Source organism: Rhipicephalus sanguineus, chromosome 1 (assembly GCF_013339695.2).
Source record: "Rhipicephalus sanguineus isolate Rsan-2018 chromosome 1, BIME_Rsan_1.4, whole genome shotgun sequence".
NCBI lineage: Eukaryota > Metazoa > Arthropoda > Arachnida > Ixodida > Ixodidae > Rhipicephalus > Rhipicephalus sanguineus.
Window position 1 is genome coordinate 297,151,087 of NC_051176.1, and position 15,907 is coordinate 297,166,993.

Sequence of the window (15,907 nt, forward strand, 5' to 3'; positions counted from 1 at the left end):
AGGTTTAGGCTTGTGCATTAAATCTCTTGTTGTGACATGGGGGCCTAAACATGAGAAGAAACTTTTTTTTTCTTTTCTATTTCAGAGGCAAAAGAGGCGAGAAAAGAAGATATATAGAAAAGGCAAGCGTAGTCGGCGATTTTATTCTTTCCCGTTATTCCTGTCAGTCAGTTACACGACGTGTATTCTGTTCCCATCGCAGATGCACGAAAAGCACGTGGACGCAACGTTTCTTCTCTTTACTTTCTTGTTTTTTTTTGTGGGAGGGGAGGGGGGAGAGAAAGTTGTCTGAGAACCTTCAGGTGTCACCCATTTACTTCTCTCAAAGTCGACGCACCTAATCAATCAGAGCTAAGAACAATTATACCCCATCAAGCTCTCTCGCTGAGTTCGAAACACGGCAAGTAGCAGTAAAGAAACGAAGGCAGGATAGTGGTGCGCTTTTTTCTCGCGGAAAAGGCACCAAAGCGCGCACGCAAATCGCGGAGTTCCCGATTGGACCGCGTGGAGTGACGTCACGCCGCATCAATTGGGTGCCGAGCGGCAAAGTGGCGCGCACGCTGCCCACTCGATGCACGCCCACGCGGACGTGGCTGGTCACGTGATGGCAGCCAAAGTGCTCCGGGTTGGGCGTGGGGGAGAGGGGAAGAGTCCTGGCAAGGGCAGCCGGCGGCCGGTATAAAAAAACAGCCTCCAGAAGTTCGTCCCGCGAAGTGGCAAGCACCCAGGAAGGCATCTTCCCTACCGTCCAACTGCACTGGTGAGAGATGAACGATGCGCTTTTCGCCTCTACTTTGATTCGAACGGCGCGCATTAGGAACGCCGAAGTTTTGAACTGAGAAGGTAGCAGCGGCTTGTCCAGCAGGTAGAGATTACTCGCTGTTCTCTTGGCGCTTATATTAAGGCACACGAGACGTGATGACTTCGCAAAAGTGTCGCGTGCTATAAACTCAGTGACGCTCGCGAAATGCTCATTGGAGCTGTACTCCCCACACTGCCCTCTCGATGAACTAAGAACGCTTGTAAAATGCAAACTGACTGCTCTTTCAGGGGGCCAACTTTAGTGAACTTCCTCCTTTGTTGCACCGTGCTTCAAATCATGTTTTTATAGGAAGCGAGCAAATCTTTGGCTAAGCGTAAGCAGCTGCGTTTATGCATTTCAGTTTGAAACTAGGATATGAATCCAAACTCTTTATAATAACTGCCATTTGACATAAGTTCATGATGGCATAACCGCATAATTAGTGCTGGTCGCACGTTCAGCGGCCACTAGGTGCTGCACATGTTGTGTTGATTTTCTCATGCATTATTTAAGTTGCTAAATTTGCGCTTTTACTCAAGACAAGACACAGTCAGCAACTTGGGTTGATGTAAGTGGCCAGATTTCCACGGCACATGTGTCACATTTGTGAAGGTGCCACAGTTGGTAGGTTGCCGCAATATTTTGTACATTTTGTGCATTCATGTGCGTGCTGATGCCGGGAGAACAGTGGAATTCAATTACCGTGTAGCCTCAGCACGCCAGGTCTCGTCTTTGGTCAGATTATACGTTTTAAGTGCACGAGATTCGAAAGGTTTCCAATAAGTAAAGCAGTACACTAAATAAACAATATTTTTGAAGATAGGCTTGCTAGCTGTCTTGAGAGAATCGAAACATCACGACCTTAGTCCTTTGACACAGAAAGATTTTTAAATGCGAAGCATTCCTTTAGCGAACCAAATGCACTTTGAATCTATCTATCTATCTACCTATCTATCTATCTATCTGTCCATCTTGACATGAATAACGTGAAAGTCCTGTCGTGTACGTCATGAAACCCTTTCCACCAGTCACGTGTGGCACATACTCGTATACCACGGGCTACGGTATGCGTGTATGAGCCACAGGTGATTCACAATTTTTATCTACCCAGGAACGGCGACAACAAACGCTGGCAATTTAAACGCGATAGCGTCAAGGAAAATCCGGCATCGGCAGCGTTCAGCCGGCGAGTGCAAAGAATAAAAATCAGGATCGCAGCAGGAATTGAACCCAGGCATTCTACGTGGCAGTCATGTATTCTACCACAGAGCCACACTGTAGTCTTGAAACTGCTTTGGAAAAGACCCTATGCGGGTGTCATGTCGGTGCAGCGTCAATTATGGATGCAATGCTGGCTTTCTAAGTTTATAACAAGGCAATAAACATTGCATATGTACTGCTATGATACAGGAGTCATGTCGGGTTAACGTCAATTGTGGCTCCAATGTCGGCTGCGCTTTTATAACAGTTTAATAAACATTATATATGCCTCCTATGATTCAGCAAGCTATATTCACCGTAGCGTAGCGTGCACTTAGTTTCGATAAAACTGGCCTCTGTGCTCTGACGTAGTGCTGACGTTGCGCCAGACCATAAATTGCCCTTTAAACGCCAGTGTAGTCGACGTGCCTGGTAAGACCGCGATGTGCATCCAACTACTCCATTTGCAAAGACATGCCGATGTTCCTCAAAGAAAAAAAAATGCAGCATACACAGCTACTCGCTGACTGCTTCACATGAAACCGATTCCTGCAATGCGTGGAATCTGCCGAATTTCTTTCGGTCATTTTCTTTTCTACAAACGTTTGTTAAGCGGGCTATTGTCGTGGGAACTTTCTTATTTCCTCTTTAATTTACGGCGCTCATGCTTTCTGGGTAAAGTAGCTTGCCTGTAACGTATGCGAACGTAGATGTGGACACACGACATGAAGCTCTCTCTAGTTTCCATGCTCGCAATGAATTCGTGTCAACCGTGACCCTCGCCCAAACGTAAGAAAGACCAGGGAAAAAATACTTGCCATATATGTATTATTTTTTGTTGCATAACGTTCACGATCTCAAAATTGTAGCTTAAAGAGCAATGTTACGCATACAACGCAAATTGCGTCAGCTTTGTTCAGAATCCAAGTCCTGTTACCTAGAGACAATTCACTTTCTATATTTTTTTAGACAAAATACCGAGCTCTACTTCTAGCAGCCTGTCATTTGGAGCCCACTTGACAAATGAATTCTCGATGTAGGTGAAGAACATTGCAGATGGACAATCATCGTTAATTAAGCCCACAACAGCCTTTTCAAATTGCTTTCAAAGCGTGCTCAACCGGTTGGAAAGAGTGCTAACGTAAGCTGAAAAAAAAAGAAAAAGAAACCCCGACGGGCTGCAACACCACGTTATTCTCTCACGCTCTCAGCTTTTTGTAGTTTGAATTAGTTGTGTTCGAGCTTTGCGAGTGACACAAAAATACAAGTCTCAGAGAGATTATCGTTGGTTCGAGCCCGAGAGCCCGAAATAACGCTAATATTTTAAAACTTGTGTTTGGTGTCATTAAATTTATTGCATCTGCGCACTCACACCGTCTACGTTTTGTAGACAGCTACCAAATTTCGTTGTGTGTGACTGAGGCAGCAGGGTCATCACACGCCGACCAAGGCAGCGATGACAACCCGGCGTCTTACTGCTGTCAGGCCCTGGTCTCTAACTCGAATGCTTTGCCTAAACTCTCACCTTTAAAATCAATTGTTATACATTGTTATACCATTGTTATACATTGCGCTTCGTGAGACTGAGGGAAGCGTGGTACGTTGGCTAAAGGCGGAGACTGCACCTGATTTGTGCTCTGTGGAAAAAAAAGGCTAAAGATCTGTAACATGACTAGGATAGGTTCGGTACACACAGACGAGTGCTCGTCAATCAATGGTGGACGGCTGACGTAGATCCTTTGTTCCTACGACCACAGCAGCGATGGAGTGGCACAGGGTCGCCTTTTGTTAGCTTATAATTACATATTTGCAAAATGTTATTTAAATATGAAGTTTCGTAGCAAGCGACTATGTTGGGACTACCCAACATGCGTGCGTAACTTTGAAAATTGCAAAAAGAAAACTAAAATCCTAAAAAAAAGGAATGTCAGATCAAAGCAAGACAATTAGAGTTTCGATACATACATACATACATACATACATACATACATATTTTTTGTCTAGACGGCTTATGTCGGCAAAAGAGCAACATTTTGATCCCATTCACGGAAGGACCGCTCGTATGAAGGATCCTTTGTGTAGTTTATTGAGTATCGTACAAGTTTACTCTCAAGATGGTCAAGTAGTGCAATTGTCCCTTGCCAAACGTCACACACAGCCCACTATAAACGCAATGCACAAATACCTGAATTATCTCTTACTCATACACGCGGCTAAATATACGGCCGCGATGCCCTACTTAAACAAGGAGGGCTCCGGACTATTTGCTACACATGATCTCAAAGGCACGTGGCCGCGTTCCGGCTGCGTGTTCAACAAAAGTGCGCATATCATGACCCAGGATGAGTAGCTGTGTTCGAGCTCAAATTAACGACAACGTGGGTTCCTGTGGCGACAGTTGTTGCACATACAGGCGGATTTCTAATAAATATTAATAACTGCGGGAGTTTTGCGTGCCAAAACCGCGATATGATTATGAGGCACGCCGTAGTGGGGAACTCGGGATTAATGTCGACCACCCGGGGCTCTTTACCGTGCACCTAAGCACACTGATGTTCTTTACATTTCCTTTCCATTGAGAATCGAACCCGCGCCCTCGAGGCAGGCGGAGTTCTCCGACAGTTGTTCTGTCTGTAACTTTCTCTTGTTCGGTAACTGATGTAAGCTATTTAACGCAACAAACTGCTTAACGCGAGAGAGCAATATGCGCCACACTTTCGAAGAATGCTCGGTCCTTACGGAAGCGCAAGATGTTGTGCGCGAGCATGCGGAAGTGCACCTTCACGCAAGCACTACGTATATTTGACTCATGCGGCACGGACACAAGCAAAGGAAATGTTCTACGCTTCCTGTTTCGTCGCGCGAGAAAGATTAGACTACTTTGGTTGATTCTGTGGGGCCCCTTGAAATGAAATGAATTACTTTCTCCAAAGGCGGACATAATCAGCAAAAAAAGAAAGCGGCCAATTCTTTAATCGAACCAGTGATATAAATTGACTTTTTTTCTTAAAGCTGCGTATAACTACGCCCTTCTTAACTCCGTGAACAATTATCCCCTCAAACTATCATCATTATGAACGGCCATTAACTTCAAATAAAAAAGAAAAACTCACAGGGTCAATAATGCATTTACCTAAGACAACTCGAAGGCGAAAGCCGTCTTCTTCTTCTTCTTTTGTTTCTTCTCAGTCGATGTACTAATTCCCCCCCGTCCGAAAGCCTTCTGCGCCTCGCCTGGTTTTGCATTGCCTCGGTGATCGGCCCACCTTTGACCAAGCGACGAAGTCATCTGATGACGTCATCATGTGACGCCATGATGTCGTCACAAATTTTAGCGATCTGTGACCTCTTGATGACGACGTTATATGGTGACTTCATCACGTGATAATGGTTCTTTGCCTCATTCGTGTTGTCGCCGACGCCGCGAGACGCCGAAGTTCAATTTTCGCGTTCGATGAAGCATTTAAGGCTTCCCCTTTAAATAAACCAATCAACCAATAAATACATAAATAACCAGCGAGCCGCACAGCGAGCCGCAGGCCCATGCGAATCGTGGTGGAAGTTCTTTAAAGGAGCATACGTTAAATTAAAAAAATTATACCTAATGTATAAATAAATAAATAAATAAATAAATAAATAAATAAATAAATAAATAAATAAATAAATAAATAAATAAATAAATAAACCCGTGTGCTACACAGCTTCGCTGGTTATCCATCTTCGCAGTGTGGAATGACTCATGAATTCTTAAACACAGCATACGTCTGTTAAGGTAAGTTCAAGGGAACCTCCGTAAAACCTTATTTCTGGGTTGTTATGTTTCGAACTTATAACCTTGTATATAAAAATACATGCCGTAAAAATGGCTATTTCACCCCCCGATTGCACACGCAGGACAGCGAAATATGGAACGCATCGCAACTTTCCTGTGACGTAGAAGGCTGGCGTAAAACGAAGCTACCTTCTTACTTCCAACTCTCCGCGGAAATCTAGCAAATTATTGCAAAATTATGCGTAAATTGTCACACGACGCGCAAAGCGGTCCGCTTCGCCCGCACTGTTACACCGAATATTCGTATTGTCAACCGGGAAATGTGAAAAGCGGCAATCAGCTTCACGTTCTTCAAAACGAGAAAGCGCGAAGGCTGACTTATTTTATGCCAGCCTTCTACGTCAAAGGAGGGCTGCGCAGCAAGCCACGCTTCATGGTCCCAGTTGCGCATTGACCTGAATGCATAGGTCGGCATAAAGTATGGATCATACTCAGACTCACTCACGAAATATATTTTGGGCTTGGGGCTCACTCGGACTCAGACTCACGAAAATTTTCCTGGCGTATGAACGCTAGTGCGTTGGAGTATGTGAATGTAAACGTAAGCCGACATAAGGCTTATAGGAGTGCTGAAGTTGAGTAGATAGGACCATAGGTCGGCAAGAAATGTGGAGCTCACTCAGACTCACTCGTGAAATATATTTTGGGCTTGGGGCTCACTCGGACTCAGACTCACCAAAGTTTTCCTCAGCCGGACTCACCCCGACTCAGACTCACTAAAAGTTTTCTCAACCAAAGTCACTCGGACTCAAACTCACCAAAACATTACTCACCCGGACTTACTCAGAGTCAGACTCACGGCTCCATTTGAGTCTGAGTGAGTCGACTCATGAGTGAGTTTACCGACCATATGGTTATTAGACTCTAATCATTCCCTCCTATACTACATGGCTAGCTTGAAACATGTGAAGACGGAACGATACATTTATAGCGATTCACTTAAACAATTTAATAAAGCCGCGCGGCACAAGGTTTGTAATGAAGATAAATGATATTAATATTTTTAGGCGACATACTTCCTTGGGTTATGTAATATTATGTCTGCCTTGTCAGGTCATTAAACTAGAGTAACTCAACCGGAGTAGAGCTTGTGGGCTTAAAAATTGTGTTCGAAGTAAAAGACACCTATAAAAACACCATGTTTTACCGAGATACTTGGTAAAACACGGATTTTTAAAGAGTACAGGGAAATGTTTTTTGTGACATTGTAGCGTAAATATTTTAGAAGAAGAGATCCAGACACCGACCAAAATGATATTAAAAAACGAACGTAATAACGTTTCGGCTCCCCCACGGGAACCATGTTCACAATAAAAACATCGGCTTCAACCGCACAAGAACGACGTCAAGAATAAACACGTTGCGTCCAATGCCGTGGCCGAGCACTGTGCAACTACGTCACATGCTATCAACCGGAAAAGCGCTCGTCTGATTTCCAGGGAAAAAGACCATGCTGCACTCCTTCATCTCGAGCCCTTGGTAATCCAAACCACGCCGCACTCTCTTAATCGCAACGAGGGTAATCTTCCTCCGCCGGGTGCCTCAATTGCCTCAATCACGTCGTGCGCCGCATAGAAAATGGCAAACAGCTGTGCCGATGTTTTTATTGTGAACATGGTTCCCGTGGGGAAGCCGAAACGTTAATACATTCGTTTTTTTTAAGTCATTTTGATCGCTGTCTGGATCCCTTCTTTTTAAATGTTTCATCCCGGCCAGACGAGCTTCCGCCATACTTCAACCATTAGTGTAAATATGAACTACGCTGCGCAGCGTTGCATACGTCTTGCCAAATGATGCAAATGAATCTCTTTTCAGTGCGAGTGGATATTCGCACTGAAATTTTCGTGTGTCAGCGTTTCTGTGTTTATTCTCGGGTGTTTTATTAGAATATAACTTCCGACAGAATAGCTCTAAATATGCCAACTGAAACAAAACTAATATTTTTTTTTAGAAAAACGTGTCTTGCAGGCTTACATTAGCAGGCTCTTGCTAGCTTCTCAAACACCCCAAGACATTTTCTATCCTGCAATAACCAATGTGTTTAAATGGTCGTTTCAGAGCACTTTAGGAAAGCTGCTAAAACCATATAGTGAAGTAACGCAGCTGATTATGACACTTGGCTGGTTCCAACAAGCAGTAATTAACGATTTTTATTTTATCACCCTTTCACGTTCGAAATGAAGCGCTTCGCATTGGCGAAGTGCTTTGAAACGGCCAGGCACTAACATAAGTATATCAAATCTATTAGTAACTGTAGTAGCATTACTCGAATCGAAAAACAGTAAATTATTGCAGTTGGTCGCAGTGTATGATAATATCACAATATTCATGAACATTCACGAAATTCACGATATCGGAAAACGTAGACCGTCGAAAGCGGATTTCCTGAAAAAAAGTTTATATTCGACAGGCTGCCGCTGTAACGCTAATATTTAAATTTCAAAGCACGACGAATTCAAGCTTAGCAACTCCGAAGAAGACAAAGAGAGGTAGACAAAGTTCAAGGGAAATAAAATGTCGAAAGGCCTGCGTACAAGCTCGCCTTGTGTGTTGCAAGTGCAACTTTGAGATGGTATATGCTCTAGGATAAGGACACTTCGCAACGGCCAAGTGAGTCGGAACTTTTGAAACTTGGCGACGCCCCCTGTCTCGCATGCATCATCGCCGCACGCAATGCACGGTTCTCGCAGTATTTTTCGACTGCGCGCAAATCGAAGCGCGTAACCGGCACGCACATCCGATATATGTATGCCGTTCTGCCAGTTTTCGCGTCCCCTCCTTGAAGAGACGGGATTTTAAAAAATAAGGCATAAATATTTTTACCGCGCACGACGTCACCGTTCGAACTGTGCGTCCACGTGCTAAGGCGCGCGAGCGTGCGTCCTATCGACCTGCCGTGTTCCGATGTCGCGCGCGATTATGCCGCGTGTCTCGCAATCCAAACCACTCCAGCCGGCAGCCGGTGAAGAATTCTCGCGCGGGAGCCTTTTACGAGCACGCTGGCGCAGAGAAGAGAGGCGGCGAGAGCGCAGCAGCTGCTCGTCGTCTGTCACGGGAGACGACGCGCGGTGTGCGAACCGCCAGCCACACTGGACACCCGCAGAAACAGCCAGACAACGGGAGAAGGGGACGCGGCTCGTAGAACCCACCCCATCGACATTGATTAGCTTTGGTGGCGAGTGCAGCATTTTGCGGTGAACGACACTTCTCATACGCACCGAATTCCCTTACCTAGATCTGTCTCGGTCAGATAAATCTTAAGCGCCGTGGCGACAACACGGCGAAGTCGGGTCTTTGGGGTCTACCACAAGGAGCCCTTTCCTCCCCCTCTGAACTACCTCTCTTAGATGCTGCTAAAGTGTATGACAACTCGACGTCGAGAATGAGGGGGCACATCATAAAAGAGGGTAAGGCGTTCAAACACGGACGCAAAAGAAGCTAATGAGACAACACAAACGCCAGGGTCTGTGTGACCAAGTATGACTGCGTCGAAGGCTGCGCTTTCCGCACAAAGAGCAAGACAGGTTAGCGAAAGTGAAACAGCAACATTCGTGTCCCGACTTTTCCTTGGTTTGAACTTTGTACGGCGCGCAAAGTACAGTCAACATGATTAACTATCGAGCGCATATGATGACATGATCTTTTCGCGCGTGTATAAATTGGCAGAGAATCAGAAGAACGTCTGGCATCATGTTGACCCGATATGATTTCCAATCGCAAGAGTGTCGTCTCAAGTTCGTGTTCCGGCAACTTAGCCCTTAACGTTATCGCCGCGCCTCAAAGACCACAAGACAATATATCTCTTAAAAAAAAAGCGCGAAGAAAATCACGTCATAATTACAAGAACACTGTTGTAGAATTTTAGTTATTAATGGAACGCCGTTGAGGAAATAACAGTATTTAAAGCCTTGTGTCTTATTTGAGTATAACAACCTTATTTTCAAGTAAGCAAAAGCTCGAATATAATAATGACATACAGCTTTATCAGGCATTGCGAACTCGGACACTTTCAAAAGTGGCAGTCAGGAATAAGCTTCATTACGTTCGTGTCAGCAGAATATACTTGACTACATCGGGGTCCGTTATCACAAAGCACCTATATCTTGCTTGGAGTTCGCATGTTAAATGTCAAAGTGAGAAATTTCAGTATACACTAACAGGGTATCTTGTCATTCGCCTAAGACGACTCGAAGGCAGGGGCGTAGCCAGAAATTTTTTTCGGAGGGGCACCTCCTTGATATGAAGTGGGGGTCGGGCAGGCAGATGTGATCGAGCGTCATTTTGAGCTCTGTGTGCTATAGCAAAAAAAATTTCGGGGGGGGGGGGGACCCGGTGTCCCCCCCCCCCCCCTTGCCCCTGGCTACGCCACTGCTCGAAGGCGAAAGCTACCCGCAGTGGCTATCTCATCTTCTTCTTCTTCTGCGATGATAATGATGATGATTTTCGGTAGCGTTTGTGTTGACGACGACGCCAACGCCGACGGTCACTTTTCACTTCTTTCATCCGCGTGCTTGCGCTTCGCCAGATGCATTGTTTAGTTGCGGAGAAGCGAGATTTACAGAGCGCTTACGGTACTCAGTACAAGGGCTGATATCACGAGTACTAGTAATGCGATTCCGTCGAGTGTCTGCACGGTTTCATATTTTGAATACATCCTGATATTTAAGGCGTAGTAAATCATATGCTAAATCTATTCTGTTCCGGCAGCTTCGGTGACGAGATGTGAGGTACGGTGGTGATGGCCAGTTGATCTTAACGGCGTCCTTGGCGCCAGTGAGACGATGCAATTTCAGTGAGATGGGAACTTCTCACTCGCTCACTGACGACTTATTATTTTTAGACATATTCGGGATGAGCATAGAAGCTAATTGCGTGTCGAAATGATTGATTTGTCCGGGGTTTAAAGCAGAAAATAAATGAAGATGACGCAAAAGAACATGAAGGAATAAGTTTTTACGACTTGCACGTATATACATAAATAGGTAATAAATGTTAAAAAGGAAACAAAGTCCGATTCTGCGGGCACATGAAGAATGATGGATAAGCAACTAGCTGAAATGTATTGTAGGCAAAATGCAACGATACAACGAAACACAGCAACAGTACATTTTAATAGAGAAAATAGGAAGTGTATTGCAAGGAGTGAATCGGAAAGAGCTTCCGTTAGTTCTACTTCTCTTAAATTATGTATTTTTCTATTTATGAAAGACAACCATGCGAAACCAATGGATAATAAGACCACGAAAAGTTCAGGATGAGTTATTTGTAGCGTTACTTGAAAGGTATAAATAATAGGAAAAAGGGGAATGAACACTAATGAAAGAACAGTTTGGCGACCGTGGCAACCGAACTCGCAACCCCTGCATGCGGATGTTGCGGGGTCTTTGGAAACTACATGAAGCACCCGTAGTTCTGATTATTTAGATGCTGTGTTGCAGGAGACACTGTGCGTAATAAAATATGACCGTGAAAAAGGCGATTTGAACAACCTAGTCCTAAGAACATATTTTCTCAGCTTAAAAAGAACACTCTAAAAGGACAAAGTTCAAGAAGTAGCAAATGTTGAAGAAAACGACATTGGATGTGTCACACGGCACACGCAATGGCCTGTCAAAAGTAAGACTCGGCAACAGACATAATTCCGATGAAACAAAGCAAACTAGCATAGGACTACTGATATTTGTGATAGACTGAGAGAATCAGTTGCCCAGATGGCAATGGCCATCGCTTTCAATTAAGTGAGCACTCCTGTCTATGAGAGCGCATGAGTTTAAGAGCGAGTCGGGCAATCACAGCCCATTACCTGGTATTGCTTTCATTCCTACCACCGCGAAGGACTGTTATCTCGTTAGAGTGTCGCGTATCGCTCGTCATGTCGAAAACTGGCCTATAGTGATAACAAGAAAGCTTGATTGTTCAGGACTTTTTTTCGTTTGTAGTAGTTTTGCAACTGAAGAGTCCGGCGAGGGAACAGAAGTTTGTGATAAGAACCGAAATGCTGTCAATATTGGCACATGAGCTCACTCATATTTAAAGAAAAAAGAATAAGTGCATCGCCGTACAGTCGAGGGACTCTTATACGAGTGCAGTTAAGCGCCTTTTACATCACGTACAATGTGCAGGATAGCGGCGCACTCTAGGAACAAGTGTAGCAAGAAACAGTGTGCGACAGAGGTTTGGTAGCTTACGTGGTGGGGCCCCCTGCCTGTATACGCGCAGTCATGAATCTCTGAATGCGTTCTGAACCACATGCATTTACTAAGGAGCTCGTGCAGCACGGAACCCTTAAACACAAAGCACAAAGACACTGAGATGATTAACTATTACTGCCTGGTACGTGCAGGTAGACAGCTTACCAAGAAAGACAGAAAGAAGTGAAACGGAAAATGCAGGGAGCTAGGTTAGCCCAACTTGGAGTACACTATGATACACTGCACAAGAAATAGAAGGAAAATTTATATAACAAAAATATAATAGAAGAGGCATCTAGAGGAAGAAAAGCCGGGAACACATAAAACAAATGCGGCACACATAATTGTCACATATTATGTATGCACACACTTCAAGTTAACTAAAATGTTGGGCATCGAGCTGTCAGACATCGTGAAGATAAGCTGTCGCAGATGCTGGAGAGTTGGCCGCGCTTCCAGGCTCGCACTAAATATCGAAGAATCACTCTCAATGACCACGAAATGGCAGCATGTTTTGAAAAAGATACAGGTGCGCATAATTTTTGTTGTGTTTCGCCAAGTAGAATGAGTTCTTGTAGGAATAGCTGCAACTCTGTATCGTGTCCTCTGCTGTTCTTGTCCTAAGAAAGATGTGCTCTTAACGCGACAACTTCTGACAGTCTTGTTAAAGATGTGAACACGGAAAGGCTCGCACGAAAACTTGATGTTACTTGATGCAGCCTGTGGAAGGATATTGTCCTTTCTTGTAGAGTGTGAGCCCTGCCGGATACGTCTCGCGGAGAACTCCTGTCCATTAAAGCTATCGAGCCACACGCGACAGGTGTGCAAACACTTGTGCTTGCAGTGCTGCTACCGAAAGAAAGGCACCGAAATACGGAGAAAACCCTGTTAAACGCCACTTACCGTGACCGTCATCATCATCTGGAAGGTATGAGTGGCTGGTGCTGTTCAGAGCTTGAAAACAAAGTTGGAGACCGGTTTCACAGCACTTTTTTTGACGTCGCAGCAATATTTTGAAGACAAGGATAAACAGAGGAGGTGTTGTCGCTGTTTGCTGAGGACGGCTCTTTTCACTTAGTTACAGAATGCCGGCTCTTTCGGTCTATGATTGCATCTATCGGGATTTTTCTTTCGTTCCTCAACTCAAAAAGAATAAAGCAGGAGTAAATTTTTTCTGCATTGTCAAGTAACACTACTTACGCTGTCGGCAAACTGCTGCACTCTTATACCTTGTGAAGCTCCGGTTGATTTTGGCTGGAAATGCGACGTTCAGAAAGTAAACTTTTGGCAACCAACGGAAACACTTGAGCCTAAAGGCTTTCAGCATTTCGTATTTGATACGAATTGGGAGATCGGGATGTTGGGGGTGGTATCGTAGGCTTGTGTTTGCGCAGATTTCGGCTGTAGATTTACATGGCTGGAGAGGGACAATGGCAGCCGCACACGCCAAATGATAATCGAACGTCGGCATCAAACAGACTGTCACCTCGGCGTCTTTAACTGAGCCACGACTTCATGGGAAGCCATTCCAAGACGGCGGCACGTATAGCCGAACGGTGTCGTAATCCCCATCTCCTTGCTTCGCTCTCTTTCCCCGGTCTTTCGCGTCTCCGGTGTTTTCTGGCCCTTAGCCGGTTCCTTATAAGCATTTATGTGAGACTACGCCGGCGTCAGCGCCGTCGTTCATGACGATGGACGCGCGTAATCCTTTCTGCAGTACGTTCGCGGCGCTGGAACGTTGACAGTTGGGAGGGAGACAAGCGGCCACTTTGGCGACTCGTCGCTGCCTTGACGCAGAAAGCCACTAGGCAGGCCCGCCGCGCTGCCCAACGACGAGTGGGCTCACCGGCAGCTCTGACGGGCAAGCTCGCCCGTCGCCTTTCTCTTGTTTTGGGAATAAATAATAAAGTTCGCTGGCTATCAGGCACGAGGAGTAATTGTGTGAGCCGCCGAAGTATCGGCAGCGTGGTGTCATTCGGAAGTTGCACTGTTTACGCAAGTATAACGAGAAGTTCAGAGTAGGAAGATATACACGGGAGGAATGCGAATGAAGAACGTTTCTTAGACATCCCCAGCACGCGTCAGACATCTAACAGCGGTCCTTCGGCGTGATCGTTGGTTTTCTTCAGATGAGTGTGCATCTAGAATGGGTTTATTAGAAGCATTGTCTTGCGATCATTAGGCAGCCGTTTCTACTCTATGTCGAGACGGAGATAAGAAAATATTGTCCTCGCCTTTTGGTCTAAAACGTTCCATTAATTTCAGTAATTACGTCCATGCCAACTTTTCGACAACTGATAACATTCATAGTTTCACACCAAACATGTGTTACAGACGAGTGAAAAACAGTCAACATAGCGCAAATGTTCAATAATCTCTGTTTCGATGAAATCAGTATAATCCATCTCTCGAGTGCATTGTTTTTAAAAGTAACCAGCGGGCTGCACTCACGAGTTCTTTTTAGTTTTTGTCTTACGACTGCTCAGCAGTTGCAGCGTTGTGCTTGCTTCGTTTCCCGTCCATGACGGCATCATTCTGGCGAGAGGAGAGTGCAATAGAAACGTTTTAACAAGCATTTTAACAAACTACACCGTCAAAATCAAAGCAGACTGCTGCCCTATCACATCTCTCTCGTATTTCACTCGTAGCATTAGCGTTAGTAATAGTCCACCCCCGCCCCCATCTTATTTCGCTGCAGATCGAAAAGGTGTCAGAGTTCTTGGTGAGAGAAACTTTACAAGGGCTTGGATGGCCGATCGATTCAAACAAGTTCCGTTCGCCAATACATGCGGCTGTTGTCTACTTTAAATGCCAAACTGCGCCGTTATCTTTTTCTTTAAATTGCTTTAGATGTTCCAAATTATCAGCTGATTAGACTTTTAAGTTAATTTAGCATATTACCGCATCGTCAAATTTCCTATTTTGACCATTTATCATAAAAAAAGAGCATCCTTCGTTTTATTGAAGTCTATTGCACTGCCGTAAATAACCTTTTATTCATAACACCTAAATTTCGGGATTAATTCTCGGGCGTAAACATTGTTTTAATCTCCGGACACTAAATTTCGCACCTGGTCATGTAGTACAAATTTGAAAAAGCCTATTTGAAAAATGAGCTTTGTAGTCCAAGTCACCGGTTTTCATGTCCTGCAAATTATTCGATTTCTTTAAAAATTAAGTCGTTTAAAGTGCGTTATGTATGTACATACCTACAGAGATAGCGCGTGTGAGGCCACTTTGTTACAGTTTCCTTCTACGAATTCAAAATAACACCGCGTATTTTTTTCTGTGTTTCGGCCAAAATTATACTGTGGGCCAGTTAACCTGCTAAAGCTTTTGCGATTCGGTATACTGTATGAAGCCGAACGTACAACCTGGTATTAGATTTTCGAAACCTTTCACCAAGTAAATTAAAAGAATGAGGGCTGCATTGACGGAAAACGTGAGCGTACGCCTGACAAACAGGTTGTAATTAGTGCCGGCGTTTCTGGCACGAAAATATCGTCGAGTCGTTAAAAAGTGAGGGCAGCGATAAATTCGAGGCAAAAACGCCTGATGTGATCCTTTATGAGCAGAACCTCACCTTCCCGCAGGTTTATTTTTGCTTTGCGCACGTGAGTTCGTTCTTTTGGGCACAAGGGCAGCAGCACGCATCCTTGCGTAGCAAGAAAGAGACGGAAACGCCAGCATGCTTTGTGCCACAGAGTATAGAAGTGTCGTGCTTGGCGTGGGATATCTGCCCTGCCCGAAGAAGCGCGCCGTGCAAACAAGTCACGACCGGACACACAAGGGGGCGGCACCGATGTCGTCGGAGCTATCAACTATGCACCGGGGTTCCGGGCGCATTCGAAAGAGACCCAACCCCGCTCGTGCGGAAAGGGC

At 44.9% G+C, this 15,907-nt stretch overlaps 1 protein-coding gene across 1 annotated transcript in view; it reads left to right on the forward strand.

Moving 5' to 3' along the window:
• Positions 1-638: 638 nt before the first annotated feature.
• LOC119379327 (uncharacterized) overlaps positions 639-15,907 on the forward strand; it is a 58,184-nt gene continuing 42,915 nt past the window's right edge. The window contains exon 1 of the mRNA XM_037648604.2: positions 639-760. The gene's annotated coding sequence lies outside the window, so the exon portion shown is untranslated. The remainder of the gene's footprint in view (positions 761-15,907) is intronic.